General features: G+C 43.9%; 1 protein-coding gene across 2 annotated transcripts in view; it reads right to left on the minus strand.

Annotated features, from left to right (window-relative positions):
* Positions 1-15455, minus strand: part of zfpm2a (zinc finger protein, FOG family member 2a) — a 117312-nt gene that overhangs the window by 6027 nt on the left and 95830 nt on the right. The gene's annotated exons all lie outside the window — the stretch shown is intronic.

Genomic DNA, 15455 nt, shown 5'->3' on the forward strand with positions numbered 1-15455 from the left:
AGCATTCCTGTGAAATCTTCTGAACATATTCATTAAGTCAGAGAAAGGGGGAGGGGGCAGGAGGAGGGAAGGGGGGTAGAAGGAGAGAGTGAAGGTTTTAGCTTAGATAATATTTATCTCAGCACATGACAGGCTTTTCAGCTGCACTTCATTTTCCATTGAAGAGATTAAAGTTTTTAATATGACTATTTACAGAAATCTGGCTGGGGAGATAACAACAAACTATGATACACTCCCGCTAAATGGCAGAATTAGGACATTGTTTCTGAGGAAAGCTGGACAATTAATTAAAGCACACTGTTAGCTTTCAAAGATGTGCAAACATACCGACGGAGTGTCAGGCTGAGAGGGGACATGTGATTTGAGCCCTGGCTGATGTGGAATAAAGAGAGTCCTCAGGAGAGGTGCGGGGACTCGGGGATGAAGCGAGAAAGCGCCCTGCACATGTGGAACACCGATTACTCATGTTTACACAATACCTATGAATCACCAGGTTTAAAAAGCGCCCTGCAGACGCAGTGGAGGTGCTCATGTGAAGCTCTGTATGAAAACAATTCACTTTTCTGTGGATTCATTGGAAATGGAAAACTAAGGTGCAGTGGAAACAGTGTCACAATGTCTTTACGCCACCATGACATGTATTATGTATTAATCATTGTTACATTCCTAATATGAGTTTACCATTATTTTAATTCAAAATAGAGTGTTTTAGATTTCACATCACATGTTTTGATTAAAACCTTTCTAGCCCTTCCTATCTGCTGGAGACGGACTAAAAAATTAGACCGGTTGGAACGTGTCGAAGGAGTGAAATAGTATTAAAATATGCTATCTTTCAACTGCACTTGCTTCCTCTCCTTGAATGTGTGTGTGTGTGTGTGTGCGCCTGCCTGAGAGTGTGCATGTCAGCGCCACTTTAAAGAGCAGTGCCTATCTGTCGGCCAATCTGCTGTGACGAGACACACACTTCAGGCCGCTCCACTTCATCGTTTTGATTCTGTCATACCACACACTGCCTGGAGAGGCCCTTTGAATTTTTATCTCCTAATTAAAATAACAAAACTCCCCTCCACTGTCTGCCCAAGTTACCATCAAGGTAGATACAAACTGCCACTGACAATGGCAGGGAATATATCGCAGTCATAGCCACAAAAGTTTCTCTCCTCTGTATGGATCTCTTAGTTCAGACGCGCTCAGCTTACAAAGAGAATGATGAAGTGGGCTCTGACGCTCAGATACAAATCAGTGTTTTTTGGATCAATCCAAATCAAAGATACTGTATGCGCTCCGCATCTGAAATGAAGCAGATTATGTGGAGCCTGATGAAAATGTTTTACTGCATTTTGACAGCAGAATATGCACTCAGATTGCAGCCCTTCAGCCAAGAATGCTACAGATCCATCTGTTGTGTGTGAGAATGCTGGAAGTGAGTTTTAGGACTGCATGTCCCAGTTTTACTGAGCCACACAAAACACTGAGGCAGCACTCTGCTTGTTACAGTCACTCAACCAAGACAGGGTAGCATTTGCTCTGGCTGCAGGATTATGGTTTAAACTACACTTAATTATTGTCATCGGAATTCAAAGTCGTCGCTCTTTCTGATCTGTGACATTTTTTTCTTCCACCAGTTCGAAGTAGTACATGTATTCTGTTTGAAACTCTTTTCTGAAACAATCAATTTGATCACATTTCACATGTCGATCAAGAATCTAAAACTGAAATTTACAAAAAGAGTGATTTACTGCAGTCGTAACATCAGCACATTTGCACACAAATAAATAGCAACAACTATACACATATATAACCCTAACCCACAGTACATCTGTGTCTGGAGACATGCGTTTAAAATGACGAGCGGAAACGTCATTTTAATTCATATGGAAATGCAAGGCAGAGAGAAGTGAGCGCACAGGGGCATCAGGTGGGCAACAGACAAAAACAATATTCCATGAAGGAGCTCTCTGGAAAGATTTGTCATGGCTGTTTCCCCCTGACAGCCTTTTTTTCATGACAGGTGATTTAAGTCACGGAGACACAGGTGATCCACCTCTGACAAAGGCATGATCTGCATAAATGAGGAGTGGTGTTGCTGGGGGGGGGGTCACGAGTAACAGCTAAAGACCAAAACTGTAAGTCGAGAAAACTGGGGGAAAGGCCGGGGAAAAAGTGGAGCTTGTGATTTGCACTTGTTTGCCTGCTAACTGTCTGCAGTGAGCTGCCTTTGTGCAGTGGCCAATGCAGTTGGAATGAAGGCTATTGTCTAAATCCTCCTGCAGAGCACCTGATAAAAGAATAAAGAACTATGACATATTCTAAAAACAATGGAGGAATTAAGGGGAGACAATAGGCCAGCTGCCTCATTAAAACAATCAAAAACGGCATCCTGTACGTAGTCCAGATAATTAAAAACCACTGCTTCCTACAGTCTCTCAATACCATATCCACCCGCTCATTGAGACCCGGAGACTGTGGCTCTGCTGGCGAAATGCCCTCTTCCCTCTCTTCCTTTTGATTAATGCTTTATTTGAACATGCAGTTGAAGATGAACATATGAAGGAATTCATGAAACAAAATTACAATGCAAACACCCCCTCTGCATAAGTACTTATAAACTAATCAAACGTCTCAGGATGAATCGCTGGGACTCGGGGCGTGTGTCCCCTCCCCTTTTGCCTAAAGCCCCGAGAGATTTCAAAGGGCAGGCATCACAGGGCATTTTTTTAATTTTCTCACTTTAAATGACTTTATAAGAAAATGGGTGTGTACAGTATCTGTGTATTTATGGGGGAGGCTGGGAGAATAGAGTATGAGATACTTGAGCAGGAATATGTTTTTTTCGCTCCCTGCAAACCACCACCAGCACCATATCTTAATGAAGCCGCAAACAAATCTCTCATGCCTCGTGCAAAAGCTGAGAGACAACAAAGCAGCAGAAATAACAGAAGGGCCCGGATAATTAAACTGGCCTGAAGACAGGTATTCAAATGTTGGTGTGTAAACAGCACAACTCTTTAATAGTTACGCTGTAAAATGCGTAGTTAAGCACATCAGCACTTGCCTCTCCCATCTGTCCAAACACATTACCGTTGCAGAGGCCATTACAGCACTGAAGTACAGTCCCACTGCACCACAGCCACATATTCTGGGAGGGGTTGAATAGGGATTGGTGTGGAAACTCACACAGGCCCATTGGCAATATCTCAATGCATCGTGGGGCCGTGTATTATAGAGCATCGCGGTGCACTTTGAGAAATAGGAGGCTGATGCGGAAAATTCCTTTCTTCCTTTGCCACTTAAAGTTGTCGTCCCTGTTGATTGGCTCGGCTCTAACCGCTGGTCCTAATTGTGAAGTGAGGCCAGTGGTGCCTGAAGCCGCAGGAGAGGCTTGTTATTAAAGAGCTCTCCTCGTCTTGTCTTCAAATCAGCTCCGACTCCTCGTGGTCAAACAGGAACGAGCTCCTCACACCCACGAATATCAAGCAGCTGCATCTTGTTAACCAGCGCATATTTATTTCTTTATTTACTTTGAACAAAGCTTTATCACAGGAGGAGTAAATGACAACAAGGCACACAAAACAACTTCCCGGTCAACCTCCCCTGGATCTTGTGAAAATATTAATCACAAATCGCGGATGAATAATATCTGTATCTGCACCTGACAGCAGACGGTGGCGGCGACAAACACTAAACAAATCCTCCTCATGAATACTGGTAAATATTTGGACGGTTTCTGGATCATCAGAGTTGAACACATTAGTATGACTCATGGCTGTCAAGCCCGCCGTCACAATCCCGAGCTGGAGCAAGCGAGCAGCAGAAAGGAAAACGCTGAGTTAGACACAAGCGGGAACATCACTCACAGGGTCAAACAAGCTTACTATTATTGACGGTACACTAAACTAGAATTAGCTGACTCTACTATTATTTCACCAAGGCTGTGACAAAGATTGACTCTCTCCCTCTCTATCCCTCCTCGACTCTCCTCCTCGCACGGCCTCCTCCTTCTCTCCCAGCCACTAGGAGGCACTCTTCTCATGCTCAAGCTGCGGCCAGTGGATGTGTTTTTGCTGTGATGATGCAGAGACGTCTCAGACATGGCCGAGGAGCAGAGACGCCAGTCTGCACATACGTCCTCGCAGGTAGGTGCTCGAGATCTTACTCTCATGAGAAATGTGTTTGGATCAAAAGGCCTTCGTCTAACCTCCGTTTCACTCCATCTTTACCTGGAAATCATGTTGTGTACGCTTCAACGTTCGGGACTGAAGGGATTTTAAATTTTAATGTTTAACAATCTTTTGTCTGCTGATGCTGCTTTCCTGTAATGACAGTAATCAGGAAAGCTGCAATGCTGTTGTCAGTTGTTAACACGTTTCCTTTATTCTATGTCAGAATTTTTTATGAATTGTTGCAGGGAAAACAAATTTTCCAGGAAAATAAATCATTTTCTGTAAATATGTGTTTACACAGCCCTGACTCGCCTGACACCCCCAAAGCCCCCCCGCTGGTTTCTCTCCTTTTGCACTAGTGTCCAGACTAATTTTAGCGTCAAGTGTTTTTGCAGATATAGCCAGTTCCGAGAGCTCATGGATGGCCTTGAGCAAATGGCACGCGGGTCAGAATCCACAAATTAAAAAGTCCTCCCAGGGGAGCCTCACACACACGCCGCTCTCTCCACGATATACATTCACAGGCAACAAAGACATAAAAGCAGCACAGCACACGGAACAATGTCATTCACACACACATTTATGAAATGTTTGAAGACAAAAAGAAAAAAAAACATGACAATGATGTGATTCAGCAAATGTTATACTGGGTAAAAATTAAACGTGTCACTTTGAAATTAAAAGATGTTTCCGCGCTCAGTCTCTGGAGATTTGTTTTTCAATACAGTGAGAATGACACTGGCAGGGGGATGTTTGCCTGGTAATAGTGTTGTAATGATTTTCAGGGAGGTGGGAAAAAAAATAGAAATATGAATTAGCAGCTGTTTCTGCTCTGTTGAAGTGCAGCGATGGAACTTGACTATTTAGATTTCAACTTCAAATGTAATCTATATTCTAATGAAATGTATTCAATTAAAGTTGGAGTAATTAACACACCAAATATTTTATTGAGACTTTTAAGAAACCATTTTTTTTGGTAAGATTCACAGAGATTTTTCTTTTTGACATTTCCCTTCTGCCCAAACAAATCCAATGTTCTCCCACAAACAGTAACTGACTCTTATTCTCTCATTATACACTTTCTATGTTGCAGGTAACACACATGAGTTCTGTGCTGTCAGTCTGAGACAATACCAGCTACAAATTCCGACAGTACAAAGCTGTTCTCCCTCATTAGCTGCCACACAGAGTCAGCTCCTCCCTGTGCACAGTAAAGTGGAGTAGACTATTAAAGGAAAGCTCTGACTGGCTCCTCTCCGCTCCGCTCTGCTTTATTCTTTATTTGGACAGGTTTGTCCCATTGAGCTCTCTATTAGCTCTCCTTCTCTGCGGGTTGTGCTGCCTGTGTCCTGGTTGTGGCCAGTCGACATGTGTTTACTGCGGCCCCCGCTGCGGCGGCAGGCTGGTTTGGGGCCCATTCTGACCAAGCCCTGCTAATGGGGCCAGGAGACCCCTCGTGACAGGACTCCGCTGTGTTGAGCACCGCAGCAGACCCTACCCCTCCCTCCCCTCCAGCTGCGGCCCCATGGCCCATGTCCCCCTACCCATCATGCCTCGGTGGGAGCAGGTGAACGGCGGAGGGCCAACGGCAGCGAGCTCGGTTTTCCTTGGAGAGCAGTGTGCCATCGCCACGCGCCTCAGTGGTTCCTCCAACATGGCTCCAGCCCTGCACCACATGGGCTGGCTGGCCAGTCTGCGTGTGTGTTTAAGTGTGTGTGTGCGTGTATGTGGGGGTGTATGGTGGATGCCAGCCCTAATGCAAATGCTTGCCGTTTAAAAAATGGGAGCCTCTCTCCTCCTCTGTCTCTCCTCTTTGGAAAGGTCTATTTTGGCCTTCTGGTGCTGGCAGTTATATTTTTTCCTTCTCCACAAGGACAGAGAGCCAGAGAGATGCACCTGTCATCCATTTTTGAATTCAACATTATTGATCTCGTCAGGAGGAATGGAAATTATTAAGTTATGTGTTTCTCACTATGAATACTTATTGATTTGTGCCTTAAAACATTCATTTATTTAATTTGCAAAGTGTTTCTAGGCCTTATTTATGGTCATGCAAATTTGGTTTTCAGAGCACAGTAATACACGGAAATAAAACACACACACACACACACACACACACACACACACACACACACACACACACACACACACACACACACACGCACATTAACTCACCAATCACCTGTGCAACATCACAGCATGCCCTCTGTCTCTGCACCCCTGTAATTCTACATATTGCTTTAAGTATGGGCTAATTAAATTTTCTGTCGGTTTGCACGAGAAATAAATAATCTGCAGCTAAAAGGCCTAATTGCGTTTGTCACATTGTGTCTCGGTGGCTGGTGCATCGGGAGCACAGCCGCTGCCCTTGCTCATTGCCATTCTGTCGTCCTGGCAAGCCCCCGCGCTGCCCCAGGTATCACCACGCGGCCATCTGGAGCCGACATCTGTCTCTCTATTGATCACAAGGGTTTAGCACTTGATCAAACAGACTGCGACAGGAAATTGCTCTTTTCCCCACAGAAAAGGCCAGTCGCCTGCGTGAGGGTAATAGAGTGGAACTGAGATGCAGCACCAGCGCGGTGGGCAGGCGGGCACGGGAACAGCCAGGCAGGCAGGCAGTGGCACACCAGTGTCGGATGCTGTGGAGGTGGCGGGGATGGCACTTTGTCTGCTGCCCTGACTCCAAGACCACGCTTCTAACCTTTGTGCTAATACAGCATTCATGCTTTTGCAGTCACAAAATATGAATTTGTTGTGTTTTTCCATACAGAGAAACCATGTGTGTGTGTGTGTGTGTGTGTGTGTGTGTGTGTGTGTGTGTGTGTGTGTGTGTGTGCAGAAGGTGCAAGCATCACCTATGATTAGAAAAAAACCTGTCATTGAAAGAGCAGAATTTATCTTTCAAGTCATTCAAATAACTGTCTAAGCCAACAGCTGTCTGAAAGTGTTAGAAAAGCTGGATGCAAGTGGAACATGCTACATGATAAGTACACCAGATGGTGGAAATTAATGTATTTCGTAAAAAAAAAAAAAAGAAACTTATGCATTAACACCATGGCTGCATTCTGGTAATTCAGAAGGCGTTTCTGTCAGTTTTCCTTATAATCAAAATACGTGACAGAGGGAGGAGTAAAGTAGTTAGTGTACAAATCTTTTTTTAACTATATGTTTTTTTAAATATATAGCTGAGCACCTGAGTGTGATGTTCCAAAAGTGGGAAATCCCAGACGAGACAGCACTGGTCTGGAGCTCACTTGTAACCCCTGTGGAGTTCAACGCATTATTAGAGCCTGAGGTGAGCAGCTCCTGAAAGATGTGTGTTACAGTACGTTAGCTGAGGCTGCGGTCCACATCTAAAATACTGGTTTGCTCGGGCGTGCTTTCAAGGCACTCGCTGTAACATCATGTTTAGCAAGTATGGACAATTTGATACTGAAGGTGACATTTATTCTGCATTGTAGAAAAATATTTAATTGTTCCTGCAGAGAGCGAGATATGTGTTCCCCTTGCCTACAGTGCTGGGATTGTCCTTTGGAATATGATGCAAATTTGGGATGAAGCAACTAATTTCATCCTTGCACCCTTGCGCACCCCGTCCGCCCCCTCCCTCAATCCTCCGCCAGCCTCCACCTCCCCAGACACGAGGATTCTGATTAATCGTGTGACCGCCCCTCGTTTTTGCATTTTTACACAATCTCACGGCGCCACGGTGAGATGTGTGAGGTGTTGTGCCACTTTTGGCAAGCTGAAAAGATGTAGCCCAAGGAAGAACAAGTCGAAAGTATGAGGGGAAAAAAATATGACCAGGGGACGTGATAAAAAATTATCAGCCAGTGTGTTTTCCTGTTTGGTTTTAATCTACATTTAATTAAATTCTTATCTGCTGTGTGCTTATGGCTGCATTTGAATGGCGAGGCTGCATTCATTATGAATGGTAAAATTGAACTCAGTACATTGTGTGTGGCCCAATAAAGAAACAAGACTCTTATTGCAGCGCATGCACAGGCTCCGACAGACATGCGGAAAAAATAAGTCAATTAAGATCGGTCTTTAAATTACTGCTGTATCAAAACAAGGGGCGGGAGCATGCTCCATAATAGAATCCTGACAGGGGAGAGAGCACAGTTGACTGTTGTTAATATACATCCCATTTGATACAGCCAATTGTATTAGCCTGTTTATGGAATGCACACAGATGATGCACAGTAGATTTACTGTTCTGTCATGATAGTTCATAATCAACAGAGCTCGGGAAAAAAGTTGACTTCTATGAATATAGAGGTCAAATGAAAAATGGCTGCAGCAGTATAATAGGAGTTCCTCATAAAGATTCTGCTGGTTTATCTGAATGTTAGAGGTCAACAGCAAAGGTCAATGACGGAATATACAGACAATATGTGGGCTGGAGCCGATACCGAAGAGTTAAATCCAACGGAGCACAGAATGGGAAGAAAAAGGAGATTCCGCTCGTAAATTGTAATACTATTGACAAAAGACACACAGCTTATAAAGGGGCAGGCGGTACTTCATAAGCTAAGAACAATATCCCATAGGCAGCACCCCGGAAAACGTCGAAAAAGACCCTGAGCCGATACTACAAAGTTGGGCCCCGGCAAAATCCCTAAATCTTCCCGTTTGCTTATTCCGAGCAGCATGGAGGGGGAGAGGGAAGCTCCCTGCTGCCTGCCCATGTTTACAGAGCTGTTCTCATCTCTAGGCCTTGCTCATCCACGGCACTGACACACGGTGTCGACATGATTAGGGGTCTGTCTTTGCATAGGGCTGTGTGCGCGCGCGGGGGGCGGAGGATCGGCAGATGAATGACTTTGGCGCATCGGAGAGGGATCACAGCAGATAATCGCTCCCGACTGCTGCGCCGGAGCTCTCAGATCTGGTCTTTAAAATAATGTTCGGAGTCAAGTCTCTCCAAAGCTTTTTTTTTTCTCACAGGTTATCTTCTGCATTTTATGTTTGCTGTTTAAATCTTAACAGGACACAAGCAGCAAGGGAGAGCAAATATGTCTGGAGTCGGAGGAAGCGGAGTGGAAATGTTATTGCGAGGGGTTAAGATTAGCTGTGGCAGGGGCTGACGAGATGAAACTCCCCTCTATTCGAATGGCTTTCATTCCTCGAGAAGAACTTGGAATGTTGAATTTAACCTTGGGAGGCCGGATTCCTGTGAGAAGTATGGTGGGGATAAATGAATCTGACCTCTCGCTAATGCGGACAGTATTCAAAGGCTCAAACACAAGACAAACAGCAAATCTACTTAAGGACATTTAAATACAGACCACCAGCCGCACACAGACAGTGTGAATACAGTACAACATAAATTCCACTATCATAAATACTGCTATCACACAAACAGAGGAGCCATAAAGTACGGCTGCCTGTGTCTGGGACTATAAACCTCTGGCGTTACTCATAGGGAATAAACACACGTGCACAATTTACTGCAGTAGATCCCCCCTTTGTTTATCTTTTAAATAAGCACACTTTATCACTCTCCTGCATAAGCAAATTGCATGCAATGTGTGTTGTTTTAACATTTGATATGCTGTCCAGAAGATTCATTTCTCCCTACGAATTCAATTGTCTTTGCAATATCCTGCTGCCATAGGCATCAGGCCCCATCACCTGTTCGTTATCACTGGCCGTCCTGTTTGGGAGCTCTTGAAATGGTGCCATGGCATTGACTCTGCGTTAACAGCAGGTCTCTGAACTTCTCACGGTTGATGGCGGCGGCTGGGAAATTACGCTAACAACTAATTAACATCATAAAGAGCGCTTAAATGGACGGACGACACCTGCAACCTTCATTTGCACACGCTAACGCAGAATTACCTGTGTTTTTATTTTTGCAGATAACGCATGCATTTTTTAACACCTTTTAGAATATTCATTTCCACGGCTGGCTTTAGAATTGGCACCACTGTCCTTGTTACTGTGCACTGTAAAAAAAAAGAAAGAAAAAAAAGCCACCGAGCCAAAATAATAATAGTCAAAACAGAGCGCTGGCAGGATTCCTGAAGCTGTTATTTTTGAGTTTGTGTTCACCTTTAAAAAAGTGCAATGCCATATTCTGTGCCTGAAATAACACATTCCATTTCTAATTTCTATTTGAATGCAAAAATTTTCGAGGCGACAGACATGGACCTCCAGTTACTGGTCCGAATAACAAAGTGCCGCCTGTCAGTCTGAGACACTTTGCTGGCTGGCTGAACTAAGCTGGTTTAGACTGACAAGTCTTCAACAGTGGCAGCCTCAGCTTCCTCTGGCAGCCCTCTGGACTCCTCTCTCTCTCTCTCTCTCTCGACTCTTTCACTGGAGATGACCACAATACAGTCAAGTATCCCTCGCTCGCTCTCTCTCTCTCTCGCTCACTCTGTGTGTGTCTTTCCTTTAAAGGTCTGAAACAGCGGCTAACTTCCACAGGACGGTAATGCACTCACACCTCATTACAGAGCCACATTATGGACTACAGCAGTAATACGGCTTTAATCTTCTCCAAATCGTTATAAATGTCAAGCTGGGGCCAGGGACTTCCCAGCCTACTGCACCAATGGCTTAGCCTGCTATCCCCTCTTTTCCGTATTAGCTATAGCCAGAGAATTACACTCACTGCCAGATCCCCTGGAACTTTCAACCCCTTTGTTCCAACATTCAATGCACCATTAACATAGCCTTTGAAATTGCCTCTCCCCCCCTTTCCCAAAAAAGCCCCAAACAGCTAAATATGAAAACAGTTGATACCCATACCCTGCCACATACACTGCCTGTACCTCCCCCTTCTTTTCCTCAGCCTCTCCTAATGAGACGCAACATCCCTGTCTCTCCACTGAAGGATCCAGACTTTCTGTGTGATAGAGAGACTGCGGCTGTTTATTAATAATGAATTTGGATGTTTGCGTGTGGAATGTTATCAGCGCGCACACAATCCCACCAATAGTTTGCCCTGATGGGGTAGCTGGGTTCCTCATTAGCAGAACATATTTAATCCAGAAGTTTCTTATCAAATGTCACACCTGCATCTCTAAATGGCATTTTCACATTCATTCCCCTGTATTTGGGAGATGAGGCTCCAAGGTGCTTTGCAGAGATTAAGAAGGAGAGAGAGTGCAAGCTTATTTTATCATTTAGCGGGTCTGGAAGGAATCCAAGGAGTTTTTGTCTTGTTGTTGTAATTAGAAAGCCTTTTAAGTGATAACGCCTGCATAGGAATATGAATATGTAGCGATCAGACCAGCCCCCCCCCACCTCTCCCTCTCTCTCTCTCTCCATCTCTCTCTTCCCTTCTCTCCCTCTCTCCCTCAGCTTTTTTAAATTGTTGAATGCTGAGTTTTTGTTCGCGTACAGCAAGGATTAACTCCAAAGCTTCAAAAGTTTAATGAAAGACTTGAAAGTACACACTTTTTCTTGTTTCTGACTGTGACTATTATTTTTTTTCCTGCACGAGAGCAGACATGAGTGCATTTTTATTTTCATACCGAAAGCCTTGAAGGATGGACTTTGCTTTTCCTGAGGACCCATTCTAACAGATGCAAAACCCAATGTACGAATGCTATCTAAAATTAAAAAGATTGTTTAATAAAAAAATACAACTGACCAATTAGTCTGAGTTATTTTCTTACAGCGCTACAATCACTTCTCATTTCATGAAGGTTACAGTTTTCACTTTCTGTTGATTTTTTGTCTAACAGTTGATTTAACTGTATGATCATTTTGGATGATGTAGCTTGAGATGATGTAGTGTGTTGCCTGGTGCACCTTTTATTCAATCAATGAGGTCAGGCTAAACAACAGACACCTCTTTGTATAATGCACCACAACTGAATAAGCTTCATGAAGGGAGGATTTATTGCAGGGCTGCTGTATTACACTGCATTAGTTCTAGCCGAGTGTTCCTAATAAACAAAAGACACTTAAATGTACAGCGCTGTTCTATTTTTCTATTGATTCATGAGGGAAACAGCACTAGAGAGCTTTCCAGCCCACACTGAGCCCAGGAACCTATTAAAAATCTGAAGAGAATTGAGCCTTTCCTCTTCAAAAAAAAAGAAAGAAAAGTACAAATATTTAACATTTCCTGTTACAATGCTGCTCTTTTGTAAAAAAAATGGAGCAGGTACGCAGTCTCCTTCTTAGTAGTGGCATTTAGTCTCTGTGTATATCCAGAGAAGCTGCTGCTAACCATCGGGCCAGAGATAAGTGCAAAACTGAGAAGTATTGATCCAGTAATAGTGGTTTGCGCTTTGACTCTGACACCTTAACCCTGCAGACATAATGTCATAGCCTCTTATCCTTTCCTCTTAACACAACCTGCCTATCTGCCACAAGCTGTCACCTCTAGTAATACGCTTCTCAAAACCTCCCGCTAAATCACTGAAATCATTGCACTTTCAGACATTATTTATTTTCCCGCCTCTTAAAAGTGAAGCGTGATTTACAGTTCGGTAAAAGGTTGCCCCACCATCCCACCACACCCCTCCCTCAGCACCTCCATTTCGCAGCAGCAGACGTACTAGCGCATTCTGTCAAGGTAATTCCATTTATACCATTGTAAGAGCTGCTACGTAGCAATTACTATGTTAGGCCTGTGTAATTGTGTTGGCTTACAGCGCATGACAAATACAGTCGAGCTAGACCCTGCATAGTGATCCCAGATGTATGCTGGTTTAGACGTTTTCATTAATTGAAAGCGTCACTGTGTAACAGTGCAGTACTACACTCTGGCAGGTATGAATGAAGTTTAATACAGCTTAATTACTCTGCAGCTAAATATGCATTGTGGGGAACCCTTATGTGGGGCTTTTTATCTGTTACAAATCACAAGTATAAACCACTGGAGGGTGGGAGTGATAATTAGTCAGGATTTAAGCATCCAGAATTCTAATGGAAAAAATGCTTGAATGAATGCAAACCTCTCTCTCACATACAAACGACTGTGAATGATCAGACGCTCGTGCCCAAACTTTTTTGATCGATGTGTTTCAAAAGGCTGCCATGAGAGCGGTTAGGCCATCGCTGAAGGATGCCAGGCGTTGACATTATATGCAAATTCTGTTTATTATCTTGCAGGCAGCACAGATCCTGCCTTGGTTGGGGCTGGTAGCAGCCCACAGCAACTTCTAAGCAAGGTTTATGCACAAGGGTTTCTAATTAGCTCTCTGAGGGCCGCAGTTAGTGCAGCACTTTTCACAACAGCCGTTGGGAAGTTGAACACTAACTTGGAGCGCTCCATATGTTGCCCAGGAGGCCTGAGAGACAGACTGATCCTGCGTGTTTCACATTAGGAGACACTGTGTTCACTCCTGAGAGCTGCTTTTCATTCTTCTGTGGATGGAGAGGGAATCTGTGGAATACCGTCATTTAAAAATATAGCCTTTTAAATACGAGGCCCTTGATGCATAAGAAATCAGTTTAAACTAAAATAATGAGGCCCCTATAAACACAGGACATGGAAATGTGAGTTCTGAATTTCAACTTTGTCCCTGGTTGCAAGCTTTAACAATTTGAACATTTATCTGCACGTGTTCATGCATAGTTCAACAGGTCACGAGGGAGGGTGGAGGTGAACAGTGATTTTAGGGAGAGACTGAAGATTCTCTTAAATGTTAACAAAGTAAAACCTCTTGTTCCTTAAGAAGTACTGTATACACATTATTTCCAGGAGACATTGCAGGTACATTTGCAACATTTATTGATGAGTGAAGTCACTAAGGCCACTCAATAAAAAGTGATGCTGTTCATGCACAGGTTTCAAAAAATCTCAAACCAACTAAGTCAATTTGAAGATACCTCAGTAACTCTGGCTTTTATGCTACGGGCTCAGTCTGAACAGTAACACTGATTCACTGCTGTCTATTTGATTGTGCAGCAACCTGAGCTGAGACATCAGCAATATCCATGTGGAGTCAGTGTCTCCCTCCCAGCCCTCACGGTCATCTCCAGGTACTCACTGAGCTTCCATTACAAAGTTCTGATGATCTTTACTGAAGGAAGCCTGACTCCACCCTCCCTCTCTGCTCTTTCTTTTCTGAATCGCTATCAGTTTTTCTCCCTTCACGAGCAATCAGTGTGCGTTCTGCTTTTGACCTCAGCAGCGCACAAAAATATATAAATAAATAAATAAAACAATGTGCCTCATTAAATGAGGCATCACACTGGGTTTCTCAACTTATTGTCTCTCACACCTTATCCAGTCCTTCATCTTAAAACTTGGAATAAATTACAACGATAACGATCGTGTGTGTGCCATTAGTCACAAATGAAGTGGTTAACGCAAAAAGAGGGGGAAGATAAGGCTAAGATCTGATGCCGATTCATAAAAGGGAAGGCAGATTGTTGTAAAATGGCAGATAGACCGTGCAAATTGGGTGTCGACATCACGGGGCAATGTTATTATCAAATTAGCTTGCGCTTTATTCCCGCCCATCCTGATCACAACCCCGGGAGGAATGGCAGAGAAAGGACACGATTGTGTGGCACTCACTGACAAGTACTTCAAATTACACAGGAGGCTCTGATACTGCGTTTACCTCGAAGATGTATTTGCTTTTAATTCATACATTCGATTGTGACATTTTAAACAATTATTCTATTGAGACTAAAGGAATTATGGGCCAAATGGCAGTCCTGACTAAATAGAAAATGGGAGGGGATGGGGCCTAGATAAGAGAATACAGTGTTTGTCCAAGTTAAATCTGCTGCTACTGTTGGCTAAGGAATGTCTTTTGTTCTCAGGTAAAGCTTGGTCTCTATCTAATATTTAGTCATGGCCTTACGGCTTAATACTGCTAATATTTGGGATATGATTTGTACAAAAAGAGATTTTCAGAGAAGAATCTTTTAGCTTAACTTGGAAAGGAGAATGAGGCCAACAGCCCAATGCAGTGCAGAGGACAATTATCATCTAAAAAAGCAAAGCAAGTGACACATCACAGGCCGAGGTAGTATCACTTCTTTCTGAAGAAGACAAACTGGTAGATTGAAGGTCTCTTGAATCCGGGCTGTCGCTGGGGGTAGGGGAGCTCTTGTAATTTGCAGAACTGAATCCATGGAGCGGGCATAAGGGAATAAGTTGGAAAGGGAAGAAGACAGAGAACAAACCTGGCAGGCACGTTGAGGCCATGCCAGTCCTGCCTGCGCCACGCGGTGTGGCAGGGGGGCAGTGCCAGGAAATGTGGCAAGAGGAGGAAAGATCAAACAACAAGGGCTGCAGATCTCCACCAATCTGCTCTGTATTAATGTCAGAGCCAAGGAGCAGCTGAACCAGACGTGATCCAC

This window comes from Hippoglossus stenolepis, chromosome 8, assembly GCF_022539355.2.
Source record: "Hippoglossus stenolepis isolate QCI-W04-F060 chromosome 8, HSTE1.2, whole genome shotgun sequence".
Lineage (NCBI taxonomy): Eukaryota > Metazoa > Chordata > Actinopteri > Pleuronectiformes > Pleuronectidae > Hippoglossus > Hippoglossus stenolepis.